Consider the following 15140-nt stretch of genomic DNA (forward strand, 5'->3'; position numbering starts at 1 on the left):
ACACACAAAAAACCCCCAAAACAAACTAAAAAAACCCAAACCAAACAAAAATAAACAATAAAAATGCCCAATAACACACACAAAATAATTAGTCCCCCGCAACTGAGAACACAATAAATACACACTTTTGAGTTTTCTGCCCCACAGGTCAGTGTAACTACAAGATCTTTCCCATGTACACCAGCCAGGGAAACCATAGCCTCAGGAAAATATATTTTAGAGCAACTGAGCTCTTCAAGAAAGTATTAATTTGAAGACTAACCTTAAACAGGCCTCTTTTGCACCAAACTTGCTCCCAAAGCATGATCCAAACCTCGTCTTGCAAGAACAGCCCCAAGGACACTTTTCCAGGAAAGAAATCAGCTCCCCTCCAGGTGTACCTATTTAAGCTGTTAGCTGCTCCAGGTGTTGCCACTCAGCACCGACCAATCCCTTCTGAAACTTCACAGTGGCTCCTAATAACTTTTTTTTTTTTTTTAATCAGTTTAGAGTTTAGGTCAGCTGAACATGCCTCTTGAAGATGGTGAACCAAAACTACACACTGAGAAAAGTTCATGTGTATTTAAGTTAGTTAGGCCTGTGTCCAAAACCGGATTACCCCTTAGATTCCATACAACTAACAGTCCTTTTCACCTCTGCTTCTCTGGTGACAAAAACTGGTAGACTTTTGTGCTGCTTATAGAAAGCAGGTGTCAGCACGTCCAAAATCATCTCTGCGAGATGGTGGACTAAACTTTTCGATCACTATTTGAACAGAGAGGCTTTAGTCTTCTGCAGTATACATTTCTCTCCCATACTATTTTAGGAAAACAGAAACCATTTGAGGGGAAATTACCCATAAAATCATGAGTATACAAATCTACAACCCTAAATGAGAATAAATTAATTTTCTTAAAAAAATTCTTTCAAAATTCTTTAATTTTCTTCAGAAAATCAGGTTAGTCTACCATAGAGGTAAAGGAAGTAGCCCTGTCAGCAGTTAAGCAACTGATGGTAGAGATATAATGTTCTGGGTTTGGGTTTTGTTGTTGTTTTTGTTTGTTTGGCTTTTTTTTTTTGTTTTTTTTTGTTTTGGTTTGGGGTTTTTTGTTTGTTTGGGCTTTCTGGTGTTTTGTTTGTTTGTTGGTTGGTTGTTTTTTTTTCCAGTAGGAGACACTAGAATCCACTAGTAGCTAAATATGATAGTTTGCAAGATTGAAAGAAAGATATTAAGTGTTTGTGTGATCAGGAAGGGGGAAAACAACGTCCAAGCTGATGATAGCTCTATCCATGAAATATTAATTCTTGAAGAGGTCTGTAATCAGCCCACAAAATTTCATGAAATTTCTTTCTCTGCAGTTGTACAGTGGGTCTGCAAGATGGATCAAAGGTTGACAGTGGCCTGCTCTCTGAAATATTTGCATTTCAGGGCTCCAAATAGTACAGCTTATTCTCTTCATCTACCAGCAGTTTGTGTTTCTAAAGAATAAATAAATAAATAAATAAATTTAAAAAAATAAAAAGTCAGACTACAATCTTCTCAGAAGAATTCTTAAAGAGCTAAAGGAGAATTGGATACCAATGTTTTGCAGTTAAAAGTGCTGGCACTTTATAAAGAGAAGCCTTTTGTTAGAGACAGGAAGTTTAGTTTATTGCCCGGTGTATACAGTTCTCCCACCGCATTATTTTGGGCTATTTTCATTCCTTACACAGTAAAGAGGAAATTCTAAGAACATTTCATTGCTTTTGCTTTTCTTTGTTTGATATACAGCAAAGGTTTGCAGTTTACTGACCACTGTATGGCTTCGTTACTTTTGACATACAATTTTACTTCACATAGATCCTCTGGAGGATAAAACATTCGTTCTTTATAAAAACCAATTGTTTCTGCCCCATTCATTTTACATCTCTCTCTCACTCTCATCTTTCATTATTTCACAGAAATAATTCCTAAATACCAAACTACGAGAAAACCCAAATAAGTTGCAACCCTTTTTTTCCCATGACAAAACTTCAAGTTGACACTACAAAGAGGTACACGATGACATTTTCCCTCTTTGCAGTTTCCCCAGATCTTTTTTCAGTAGGATACAATCTTAAGCAGAGTAATAGCATCACAGCCATTGTGCAGAAATATTATTTGACAGTAAGGTCACTCTTCTGAGAGCATTCATTTTCATCAAAACAGATACTGCATCTTATATTCTGTCTTACAATTCTGTTGCACAATATGGTTCCTGCAGCTGAAATTAAAAAGCAAAGATCTAGAATATCTGACTGCCCATTTACTCTTTGACTTTGCAAAAATTCACAAGGTTATCCCAAATGTTTTTAGACCATTCCTGCCTGACTGAAAAAAAGGATTCCTCATAAAAGGCTTGGTTTCTAAAAAATGCTAAGCATTTATTAGAAACAGTTTTAGATCCTCATTAATCTGAAGATGAAGTATTATTGATTTACAATGAGCAATTCATCCAATATCAATCACCAGCATATAAAAACAGAGTCTGAGAATTAAAAAATGGGTGATGCCTTTTTGGCAGCAGCTTGCTATGTCCTGCCAATGGCATAACCTGTCCAACTGGATGGGAAACAGGCCTGCTCTTTCTGTGTGTTCTGCATGCTTGACTGTATATGTCCCACAGTTCATACACCAACCTACATTTATTTTTATGTTACAGGATCAGCAAGTATATATTAGATCAAGGCTTTGGGGACTTTACATATTGCTTAACCTCAGTCACCAAGTCTCTTAGTCACTCCAGCTATGAGCATGGTAAAAATAGATAAATTACACAGATAGATTGACACAGAGACATAGTCACATCTGTGCACACAGACATATATATCCCTAGGGCCTGATGGAATAACTCCAGTTGAGTTCAGTCCGCTTTGGATCAGGCCCAATATTAGTATATGATAGAGAGTTACTGCTTCTGATCTTTGAAACCAGTTTTAAAAGGGCTAATGTACGGGGTGAGTCTCCATTCTGTGACCCTGGTTTTCCACCAGTGTAGCTCTATTGGCTTTAGTGGCACGTAAAAACAGTGTTATGAAGTGGAGAATTATGCTCACATTATGTTTTTTAAGTAGCTTATTAGCCTGTATATTACACCCTTTTTAGTGAGTTGGCAGCTCTGCAAAGGACTCTGAGGAACTAATTCACCGAAGCTGATAGGAGTCTTCCCACTGGCTTTGCAGCAGGGTCCTAAATTATTCTGAAAATTCTGGGGAGAGGTTATTATAAAGTAGCATAATAAAGAAAAAAGGGTGTTAATGACAGTCCCTTGAGGAGGTCTTTTGGAGGAACCTTCCTGTGGAAGTAAGAAAAGTTTTTAAAAGTATCTAAAATGTTCCTGAACTAGACATTTCCTTGCTTGCTTGTTACCATTGAAAGAAGAACCACCCCCAATTTCAGGATGGAAAAAAAAAAAAAAAAAGATATATTTTCAAGCCTAAATAGATTTGCTCACATCTTGTAACACACAGAAAGCATACAGGGTGGAGGTAGAAGGCAGGGGGCAGAGAGATTAAAAAAAACATGTCTATGCCACCCCCATCTCCTTTGCTGCATGCTTGGCCCTCGGGCTGAATTGCCTGCCAATATTGCTAGATCTTAACTCTCCTCTCTCACTGCTTTCAAGGTTGCCTCCCTCTCAGGTGTGCCCCAGTCACATCTCTCAGCCTTTAGGGCTGCACCTGCTTTTCCCTTCTCTGCTGCCATTGGCCATGCATGTCTCTTCTGGCAGCCTCCTGTCACACCCAGTGCTACTGCCCGCCCCAGCTTCCCACACACACGCACTTAATAAGCAGGTAGTGTAATTGCTTTCATAACACTTTTTCCCACAATGACATTTCTTAGTTTGTTCAGGCAGGATTTAAGGTTATAGCGCCAGTTCCTCGAGCTCTGTCTTAGCCCAGATTCCCTCAGTGCTATTAATAACAAAAATGGGTGCTGGACTTAAAGCTGTAAAGAGACAGGGAATGATAGAGCCACTGGGAGCAAAAGCCAGCCCTTCCACAGTCTCCTGCCCCTTCTTTGCCCCTCAGTTTTCGAAGAGTGGAAATTAACAACAGAGATGGACCCTGCAGAGTTCTGAGAGTAAATGAATTAAGGACAGGGAGATGGTCACTTCTCATGTCTCCAAAAGCACCTGAAACTAAGCTAAAATGCAAAACTAGTAACTTTCTGAAATTATGCCAGTCCTTGACAGGACTGAGAATCGAACCCTTCAAAAGAAGATAGGACAAGTTCCATCCATCTAATCTGTCAGTATATGCGTGGAGGCCAAGGGGAAACCATGAATTTCAAACAGGATGTACCTAGAGCCTGTAAACCATAAAATACTATTGTTATTGTCCAGACTTCTTTGCAAGGGACTCTGAAGATTCAGTTCTGTTGATTTGACTCTTCCCTTTTGGCATCAGCTCAGGGCCCTAAGTTACCATGAGAAACTGATGAAGGGCTTTCTGAAATATGAAGGAAGTGCTGAATTATGACAAAAGAGTAATAAGGTTTTATTATTGAAATGACAGTCATTCCTGGAAACCCCAAAAACATTTCACAAAAGAGGAGGCATCCATAAAGTAGGCAGATGCAAGTAGTTCTTGATGAAACTTCAAGACAAAGAATGCAGATGGGCTGAATTTCATATAGATGAGAATGAGCAAGTTAAAAATAAATCCCAAGTCTCACATACTCTAGTGCCACTGTTTATCATTGTCTTCACTGCTACTTCTTGTGACTATGTTTCTCTGACTTTTTGTTCAGCAATACCCAAACAACTTTTCCTTTGACTATGGGCATGCTGCACAAGGGAGGTGACAGACAGCATTCAGTGGCATACCTTACCTGGACATTTCATGGGCCAATAGCAGCTCATCAGCAGTGCAAGCAGTTCTTGGCAATACTTTGAATAATGTAACCTAAAACATTAGACAAGCAGAACTCCATCTTGGGCCTCTTCCCCTCAGTGCTTTACATACCTGAAATCAAAGATAGCTCAAACTAGCTACTTTTGACTACATTTGCTAAAGTTTTCCCCCTGGATGTTGACTAAGTTTTCACTGAAATCCCTTTCCTCAAATACCTTTACTTTTCCATGTTTTCATATTTATTTTTTCATATTGCTTATTTTTTATGATCTTCACTCCTGCATTTAAAAATTACATGCCAATAGATGCACATTATTTTCTTACAAAGGATTATGAGTATTAATCTACTAATCAGTTGCCATATCTCCATGACTCACAATAACTTGCAAACATTTAAAATTTGAATCATATTATTTTGAATGGAAATGAATAGAAGGAATAGCTATCCACAATTTTTTCTCCAGAATATCATTCAGATTCACCAGAGGAAAATATTTTCAAAATTACAAGACGCAGTCCAGAAATGACAAAATATTTAATTTAACCAAACTATATGAAAAAAAAAAAAAAAGTCATAAAATCTCAATGTATTTTCATTTAAAACACTAGTTTTTGTTTCAAAATCCCTTTGGAACAAAAAGAAAGCTCAGGGTAAAGCCATAATGTAATCCAAAATACCGATTTCATTTAATGCCAAAATATGAATGTAATTTGGGAGGTTTACATTTTCTTGAAAGATGCAGAAAGTGTCTCATTCAGGTTCTGTTCAGTCAAATTATTTTCTAATGGTTTGGATTGGTTAGCAAAATACAAAGAAGAAGAGCCTTAATTAATCCACCTCTACAAAAAATATTTCTGGTGACGTGTCATGACTACAAACAGTCATATCCCCAGAAAGTGATGCTGTGAAAGCAGCAACCTTATGATTTCAAGGGCTAAGGGGTGACTTTGGTTCCACCCTGTATGAGGCAGCAAAGGGAAGAAAATTTACCCTGCTGTTACAGAACTGGGCTAGACAGCTTTGCTGAAACAGAGATAGACAGCATTCTATCTCTTTTCATAATCCTAAATATATTTTCTTTGCGAGACTATAAATCACCTAATGCAGAGACCTTTTTCTATGGAAATCTCCTTAGAAAAAAGATTCAGTCACAGAAGTAAGGTACATGAAATCACGCATGACACAGTCTTCTCAGCCACTTCAGAAAAGTAGTGAGGAATGCAGTTTACTTGTATCTGTGGAACTTCTGTTCCAACTTCTACATGAGCTTTTATACTTCAATATTTGAGTCCTCCTCCTTCCAGATAAATGTCACTCTTTACATGATAAAAAGCAAGGAATAACCATGCTTAGCTGTACCCATAATACACAAAGCTATTGCTGAATGACAGCAACATAGCTTCTGATTTGGTATTATTTTGAATCAAATGCAGCTCTTATTCACTCACCCAATAATAACATTGCATCAGAGGCTTAGTGAAGACAAGAGGAAGGAATTTACCATTGAAAAGATGAGTCTGAAACACTGCCAGTCCTCACAGAATTTTCTTGACTTCATGTTACACATACCATAACATGTCTCAACCATGCCACAGACAACTTTCCCTCTAACACAAACATCTCCTCAGCATCACTGGATTCTGTGACTTACATCAATGTGACTTCTCATGTGAATGCAGATTACATATATGAACGAGAGATTGAGACTTCAGTCAGCACAGTATCTGGGGACCCTGTTGATATGAGGCACAATGTGGAAGTAAATCAATTAAGAAGTATTTTGAAATATGATTGAGATGGGGGAAGAATTTTACAGTTAGGGTAGGAAGGAAACACACTGTCTCTAACACACGTGTGTTTCAACTATGAAAATGCCAGGGTTTCTTGAAAATGCCCCCAGGACTGTGCTTCTGCAGCAGGCTGAAGTTAAATGCAACACAAAATCTTAAGTGGCCATGATAATTACAAAACAGGCCCAGAGATCAGTTAGGCTATTTTCACACACACAAAAAAAAATTATGCATTTTTCTACTGGATTCAAGATTTGGCATCATATTATTACTATTAAAATTATGATTAAGCTTGAACCTACAGGCTAAATTCAAGACACACTTTATTTATGCCTGTTGGAATTAATATCATTTCTACAAGAGTTTTCAAACAAAATAAAAAATGAAAAACTGGGTGAAAGAAATCTGTTGCAGAGCATTATACTATATCTTTCTGTTCATAACTGATGGAATGTTTCATTTTCATCTGTTGAATCAGCCCAGACTTCTGTTTCAAGAAGCATTTCCCAGTGGTACTGCATTGCTTCACAGGTATGTGATTTAAGGAGTCTAATACACACTTTGCTTTTATATGATGCACTGTCCTTTCCTTACTCCTGCTAGGAACTCCTTTCCCATTAAGAAGTATGTACTGTAGGTAAAAGCCTACTTCTAAGTAAAAACAGATTCTGTAGCAAACATCCTAAGTCAAACAGAATTTGGACTCTAGTTATCATAAAATTAATTCCTTAAATTGTGCTTAATCTCTGACCATGGAAATATAAAGAGAAAAGAAAATGGAAATTATTTATATATTGACCAGTATTACAGCAAAATAACATCCTCTTCTATTTCAGCATTATTTTGAAGACAGTAACCAGCAGACATCCTAGTTCTTTTCCAATGGAATCAGAAGTGTATTGGGCAATTTAATAAAAGAATATTCATTCCCTGCTGCTACTCTTATCTAGCACACGCTTTGTTTCTGTTTCTTGCATGGATCACTAAAGAGGTGGCACTTGACCAGGATTCAGTAGCTGTGGACTCTAGACTTTGGCACATGCTCACATTCACAGCCAGTTACATTTTAAATTGAGACCCTGAGTTACCCAGTCTGCTTGCAATGCTCTCAGTGGGTCTGTCAGAATATTTCCGCTCTCTCTCGTTCATCTGAAGTTCCCAAATGGCTTTCAGAGTCTGACACCCTGGCAGCAGTCAATCCTTGGCTGTTTTCCGTGAGGAACAGGACAAGGAGTAGCAGTGCAAGCCCTCTGCCCTGTGTGATGTTTTCTCCTCTGGTCACTGAAGCACTCCCAGTCAATGTTACATGCACACCAGTGGGACAGAAGATGAGCAGTTAAGTGGTCTAGGTTATTTTTCATGAAGACCAAGGTTCTGCTCCCCCCAGCACATTTGCAACTTCTCTGTCTTTAAAAATTACCAACTCCCTGAAAAACAGTTTTCTCACTATATATGTAATTCTCTTAACTACTCTAACACAATCCATAAGGGCCACATTTTACTAATTTTGCTCTCAGTCAACTTTTTCCCCTCGTTTAGATTTATAATGGAGACATCATAAATTTTACACAACAGTGTAAACAGTGTAAACAGTGACAGGACCTTTGCTTTACTCAAAATATTCTGGATGAAAGCATGATTCTCAGCAAGGCAATTTTCTTTTAATATTAAGCACTTGAGAATTTTTTTTCTTTCTATAATTAGTGGTGGCTATTCTTCCCATGATCTATAGTATTCTACACCATCTATGCTTTCTGCCTGTTGAAAATACCCTTTACTTGGAATACTGTGCACATGCAGGCAACAATTGTAAGATTTGCCTTAATGGTGCTTTCTTACCAGCTTGCCCATTAGGCAGTTAGGGTAAAAAGTAAATATTTGCAGCTTTGAACAAGCATCTGGGGAGTAGTCATTATAACTATCTGAATCCCCTCAAATTGATTGGCAATCAATTAACTTGAGGGAAAATTATCTAGCATAAAGTAGCTGAAGTGGAAGAGCTGAACTCCCTAATGGCCCAAAGTGGTATAGTAGTCAACAATCATAACCATTCAGGAAAACAACAGGAATTAGACCTGCTCAGTCTGTTGAAGACTGTTCAGCACTCAGTCTCTTACAGAACTGAACCTTTAACTACTTCAAAATCCGTGTGAGGATTTCAGATGTTCTGATGTAGACATTTTTTAAAAGATGAGTCAATTCTGCTTTTGAGAGAGTTACTAATAACATAAAGATCACAGGTTTCTGAGTCATACATATGCATATGCAATAATGTTCTTTACCGGAAACATAGCATAGATGCATGCAGATAAAGCTAGATATAGCTACAGAGAAATGATGGCATCTGTTGGTATAAAGGCTTCCCTGGCAAAGGTCTGAGAAAGCTGAATTGCTCACAATTAGTGAATTATGCAAAACTTCCTCAAGGAGTGATGATGCTGTATGTTTCAGAAAAATTGTTTTACTCTTACTTCAGACCTCTACTTTTTTCTTACCCTCTGCCTTTCAAGCCAAGTGCACACTTAAACTTGGCAGATGCAATAAAGTTCAAACTCTTCCTACCTCTTCTAACTACAATCTCAGAACTTGTTTCTGAATAGTCACAATTACTGAAGACTTCTCAAGTGACATCAGCAGAATTTCTTTTTAATTTAAAGTAAATTTTGGAAATATTAATACTGTTTGGTGACCAAAATAAGGAGATAATAACATGAACAGCAAGTGCTCTTTTAATCAAAAGGAACTGGACAGTGCAGAATTCTCCCTTGAAGTCAGTTGATGGAAAACCTAGTGTGCTCTGTGCTACTGGAAATCTGAAGAACTAATTTTCAACACTGAAAACATTTGCCAATGTTTGGGGTTTTCTTTGTAGACTTGCAGAGAATTAAGAATAATCACAGCTGTATTGTTAAGAGGGCTCCAATTAAATACAATCAATTTGATTAGTTTATGTCTCAACCTCACCATCATTTAGCCATCAATTTTTATATCCTGCAGATTCTAGATGCTGATAGGTCATCTCAGTTCCCCATTTTTTCCATTACCAAGATTTCATTATGCACGTTAAGCATGTTTCCATTTGCCTGAGGTACACCAGGGCAGGGAAGCATTTTTCATAGATAACTCATTTAATATTAAATGTCAAAATATTACTCACTTCTTTAGCAAGATCATGCAGCTGCAACCTGGAGAATTAATTTGGGATGGTGTCTCTGTGGAGTTCAGGGCGTTGGTCTAAGCATACCTTTTGCTAAACAAAAAATCATTGACTTATCCAGAATTTAAAACATTGTATGGAACTAACTAAAGAGTAATAACAAACAGCTAACCATATAAAGGAAATGGTTTTTAAGCCAGAAACACTGTGATTAATTATGGATAACAACCAGAGGAACTTCTCATTACATTAAGTAATGAAATAAGGATATTAACGTGATAACAAAAAAGTGGAAATGATTGTAGGCTTTGTTTTGAGGATTATCACCATAGTATTCCCCTTCTGCATAAGCAATCAAGAACCCATTGTAAAAAGAACCCTTAACACCTCCCTCTTTACAGACAGAAAATCGATGTAGGAGAAAAAAAGCAGGTTGACTATGTAACACTTGCTTCCTGTGTTTAATTGCAGTCAATTTACATGAATGTAAATCAGGATACAGGCAGCCTTTAAATGACATGACCAAGGATCTGTGTCAACAGAGTGAACCATCGCCTCATCCTCTCCATCTTAGCCCTGAGAACCTGTAACAAAGGCTTCCTCTTCACGGGGAGAGTGAAATTATACTCTAGCTTCCAAGAAGAGGTGTTTCCCACTGTCTTCACAGTAATTGCTTCAGAAGCAACAGATGTTTTCTATCACTGATCTTTTGCATTTGTCAGAAGAATACAAGACAAGATGGTAACTGATCAGTCCTTGTCTGGACTTCATTGCTTATGTTGTTATTTGGGCAATAAGGTTTGAGTGTTGTGGGTTATATTTTTTCAGTATTCCATTGCGTATTTAGCTAATTCCTTTCTTCTATAAGTATCAAACCAGAAATAAATCTTTTTCCATTTTTGTTTGTTTGTTTGTTTTTTAACTCACACCCTTTGAGAGACCTTTTACACATAAAAGCTACTTCAGAGAAAAGTCAGAGAGTTAATTTAAAATAGACTATCTGTGCTTGTGAACAAAACTTCGGTTTTGTATTAAGAATATTACATTTTTTGTCAGTCAGAAACAGAATTTCTACCTCCCACTTACATCCTTGTTTGCTTTGAAAATTATCAAGTCTTTAGACCCAAACTGCTCTCCAAAATGCAGTGTGTTAATACACATTTTGCAGTAGGCAAAACACAGTCACCTTTACTGATTCACTTGAGCTCATTCAATAGAGAAGCCATATGGAACTTGTTTTACTAAAAATGTAAATCAAGAGGAAAGAAATTTAGTTATCCCATGTTTCTTAAACATGGCATTTGAGCATGATAACAGCCATTCTTTTGCTTATAAAGCAACACATGACCAAAATATTTTTTAAAATTATGCCAGTCTATAAGCCTAAGAACCATTTTAGTCCCTCTATTTAGTTCTGTTGTTTAGCTAACAGTTGAATTTAACTAGGCTTATTCACAGGACCTAAAGTTTTTTCCTGAAACCAAGAATTGGAGTAGGGCCTTTGTAAATGCTCCTCTGCTAAGTGTTCCCTCTATGTTCCCTTCAAGTGTCTTCTACTAGATCATCTTTCTACTTGGCTTAGAAAGCCCTTTCTTTAACCCATGATTTCCTCTCAGAACCTTTATTTTGAACATTTCTGCCCTTGACCCATTAAGGAATTTTTGGTGCTTCAAGCCAGCCTTCAACATATTCTTTTGGGTCCCCATGTATCTCTTTTTCTTTGACCCTCTGCCTGAAAAGGAAAACAAACACCTCAAGAATCCTCCTGAGGTTTGCTCTACAGCTCCCCTCTAGCAATGGCAACAAGCCAGAATTATAGGCGGAGCCTTATAACCCCAGGATGAACTAAGATAAATTTGTAGCACTAGCAAGGCAAAGTTGGGAATCTAAGAGTGGCTTCTATTTCAGAAAATGGCAAGCAAAACCAAAAAAAAGCTTTCTTATGGCTACATGCAAATCTGATATCTGAAGCTATACCTAATAACTGCCTAATACCAGTTACTGTAACTGGCATAGTCCTACATGTTGAGGTAGACAGCACAGTGATGGATACAATATAAATACATCACCTTTCCTATAAAAATTATAACCTTCAGAGTTCACTTCATGGTTATCATCTATGTTGGCAAAAGCACTAGCATACAAGAAATAGGTTTCCTGCTTTTGACAGATCTTTCTTTTGTCCTCCACGATGATTTATCTCTCACAGATATTGCCATTAGATAGAACAGAATCATTTATGTTGGAAAAGCCCTCTAAGATTATCAAGTCCAACCATCAAGATGCTCCAAGCTATAAAAGGTTTTTAGCAAAAATGTTCAATTGCCAGAGAATCCTTTTCCCTAGCACACAGTAATGATGAAATACATAAACTCTTGCACTTCCTATGTAAAGACCAGGAAAGTGAGCAGGGAAGAACCTCTCTTAACAAAATAGAAATATTTCCACACTTTCTTTTCATCTGTGCAACTAGCAATATTTTTATCTATATCCCATCCACATGGATGCTGATGGCAAACTCTCTTAAACTGAGACATATCAGTTTACCCATTTGTAATAAAATTAACATGATTTGGGGGTTCTCAAAGACAGACACATAGAGACAATGTTTGATCTGAAGGGCTGGCTACAAAGCCGTGGGTGTGCAGCCAGCCCAGGTTTCCAGATTAAAAGCTACATTTCCGAAAAGCCAACAGAATCAGAAGAGATTCTTACTTTGAACTGGTTCAGTACTTCTCTATACTGATCTTTCACACAGTTTTTCAGGTCATACAAGGAGTTGGGAAAATGCAGCTCTTTGCCAGTTCTAACACTGTTAGGAGACTGCTCATGCTGGCACTGCTCTTCTAGCTGACAAGGAGTATCACCACACCCTATAAAATGCATTACACAGTGCAATGATTATGCATGTTAAAGAAAGAATCATTGCTGCAGGAAAAAATATAACTTAATTATAGGTGAGCAAATAAATTCATAATTGAGTGTCTCCATTAAAGCTTTCCAGTTTTATTTATTTCAAACTTTTAATCAGTTTTCACATTAGGATTTTGAAATTTCTATGTTTCTCTGAGAAACACTTTTTTACAGTACTTCTCTCTCAACATTCAGTAGCTGGTAATGACCAGAATTATCTTGGATAGTGTTTGTTTCCAGACAAATTCAGTTGCCTCACAGAATTTGATTCAACCTGCTCAGCATCACATGCTATATCTTAGAGTGGTCAACATCAGATCTTCCTGAGTAATGGATAAGGTGTCAGTTGCTGCAACATGCAATAATTTAATTCCCCCAAAAGTCTCATCTTTGTCTTTACAGTCAGGCACTACACTAAGTCTGGAAGCTCAGTATTTCTCTACTATTGTCATGATCATTTATAATTCTAGACATGCTTTTTGTCTATATAAGTGAGCGATCTGCATTTAAGCTTAAAAAACTGTGTAATTTTAAAATCAGATAGGCACATTGGTTTGCTTTCTGTTCTAATATTTGCTCTTGATAAATATTTTTCCTGGTAAACCCAGGCACTAAGTATTGTCATAAACCAAATATAAATGAATTGTGGATACACAATTCATGTGGAACATTCAACCAAAACTCAGTTTTGCATCTGTAAACTAGTTTTTAAAGAATTTGGTTTTCCTCTTTTTTTTTTTTGTTTTGTTTTGTTTTCAGTTGATTGTCTGGTTTTATTGTATTTGGCTTTGTGATGGATATGTTTTACTGTTTGATACATTGTGGCAAATCAGAGCATTATATTTTGACAGCATTGCTCCACTGAGAATTGAGACTTAATACAATTTTAATCCAGCCACCATTTTATTAAATCAAGAATTAACATGACTCTTCAGCTTTCACCAATTCCTTGCTGTACACACCTTCATAAGGACTTTTGCTTGATTAATGAATATGTGGTTTGGCCTGAAGTACAATGATACTCTGATTGTGTTTTTTTATGTGCCTTTATTTTTCTGTCATGTGTTACACAAGACTCTAGTAATATAATGGCTGTTGCAGTCATGAAGGTTGGTAACTGCAGATGATAAAAAAATTACCGTGATAAAAGTAGCAACTTTACTCCTTGTGTTCCTTGAGAAAACTTCAGAATTCAAAGCACAAGATTACACTGCAAAAAATAATCTCTTCTTGAAATTCTATTTTACAAATGACAGTTGTTTATTGCCCTACTAAAGTGTAGTGGATGGGTAAGGTTTTTTTGGAATAGATTTAAGAAAATTGTGACACTTCCAATCCTTTTAATTAAAACACTACTCTCATGACTCATTTATGTCACTTTAAAATGTAGACATACATCAAGCTAGATTGTGGGTGTGTGCTGATACAATGATTTACTCTGGATTGCTGGCCAGACTTATCAGTTAAAATAATTTAAAGCACATGGGATATTTTTTTTCTCAACCGCAGACTAACAGGCAGAAGCAAAATGGCTTTAACCCCTCCAGTTTGAGAGCTGTGTGGGATTTAGCCACACAGCTCTCAAAGTCAACAGAAGTTCAAATCCACAGGTGTGGAATGGCATCCTTCCACACAACTCTCTTAAAGTTGATGGCTTTGCATATCTGTGGGGTAAGATGGTGGGCAAACATACCTTATCTAGTGGTAGTCACTGCCATTATTCTGACTTCAGTGGAAAATCTGACCTGATAACTCAGATAGCTACAGCCCTGCGGGTAGAAAGTTTGGTGGATCAAAATCCAAAAGATTATTTTCCCCCTGAAAGTACAGAGCAAGTGGAACTTATACCACTTTGAAGTAATCCACTTCTTGCAGTTATTCTCAAAAACGGCCACCCTGTGACACACTGTGCCAAGTATTACTTGTGGGTGATCTTACAAGGCTGTCTCACATTTGGCTTATTGTTGTAATCAATCTGCACAGCACTGTAAGCCAAACAGTCAATGCCACTCCTTGACAGCAGCAATTAAAGATTCAGAACCTCTCAGCTCTTAAGGCCATTAACACAATGCAAGCAAACCTCATTAATTGTTTATGATCTATAAAACATCTGCTCATCCTTTACATTTGAAGGCAACTCAAGGTGTTGATTGTTGGTCTTTTAAAGCCACAGACAGATTCCTGGGCCCATGGAAGAACATGGGAACATTGCCATGAAAGGCTTCACCCCACATGTAGTTCTGGAGATAAATACCTTCCTAAAACAAACTTTCTTAGAGGGCAAGGACAAGAGCTTTTTTAAATGGCTTGCAGCAATGTTTCAACTTGTCCCAAGCTCTATTGCCTTTTGCATATTTTCCCAGTTTGGAAGAGAGCTTGGGAAAGACTTCCAGGAACTGATATGTAAAAACAGGCTCTGACTCCT

Source organism: Calypte anna, chromosome 3, assembly GCF_003957555.1.
Source record: "Calypte anna isolate BGI_N300 chromosome 3, bCalAnn1_v1.p, whole genome shotgun sequence".
NCBI classification, from domain to species: domain Eukaryota; kingdom Metazoa; phylum Chordata; class Aves; order Apodiformes; family Trochilidae; genus Calypte; species Calypte anna.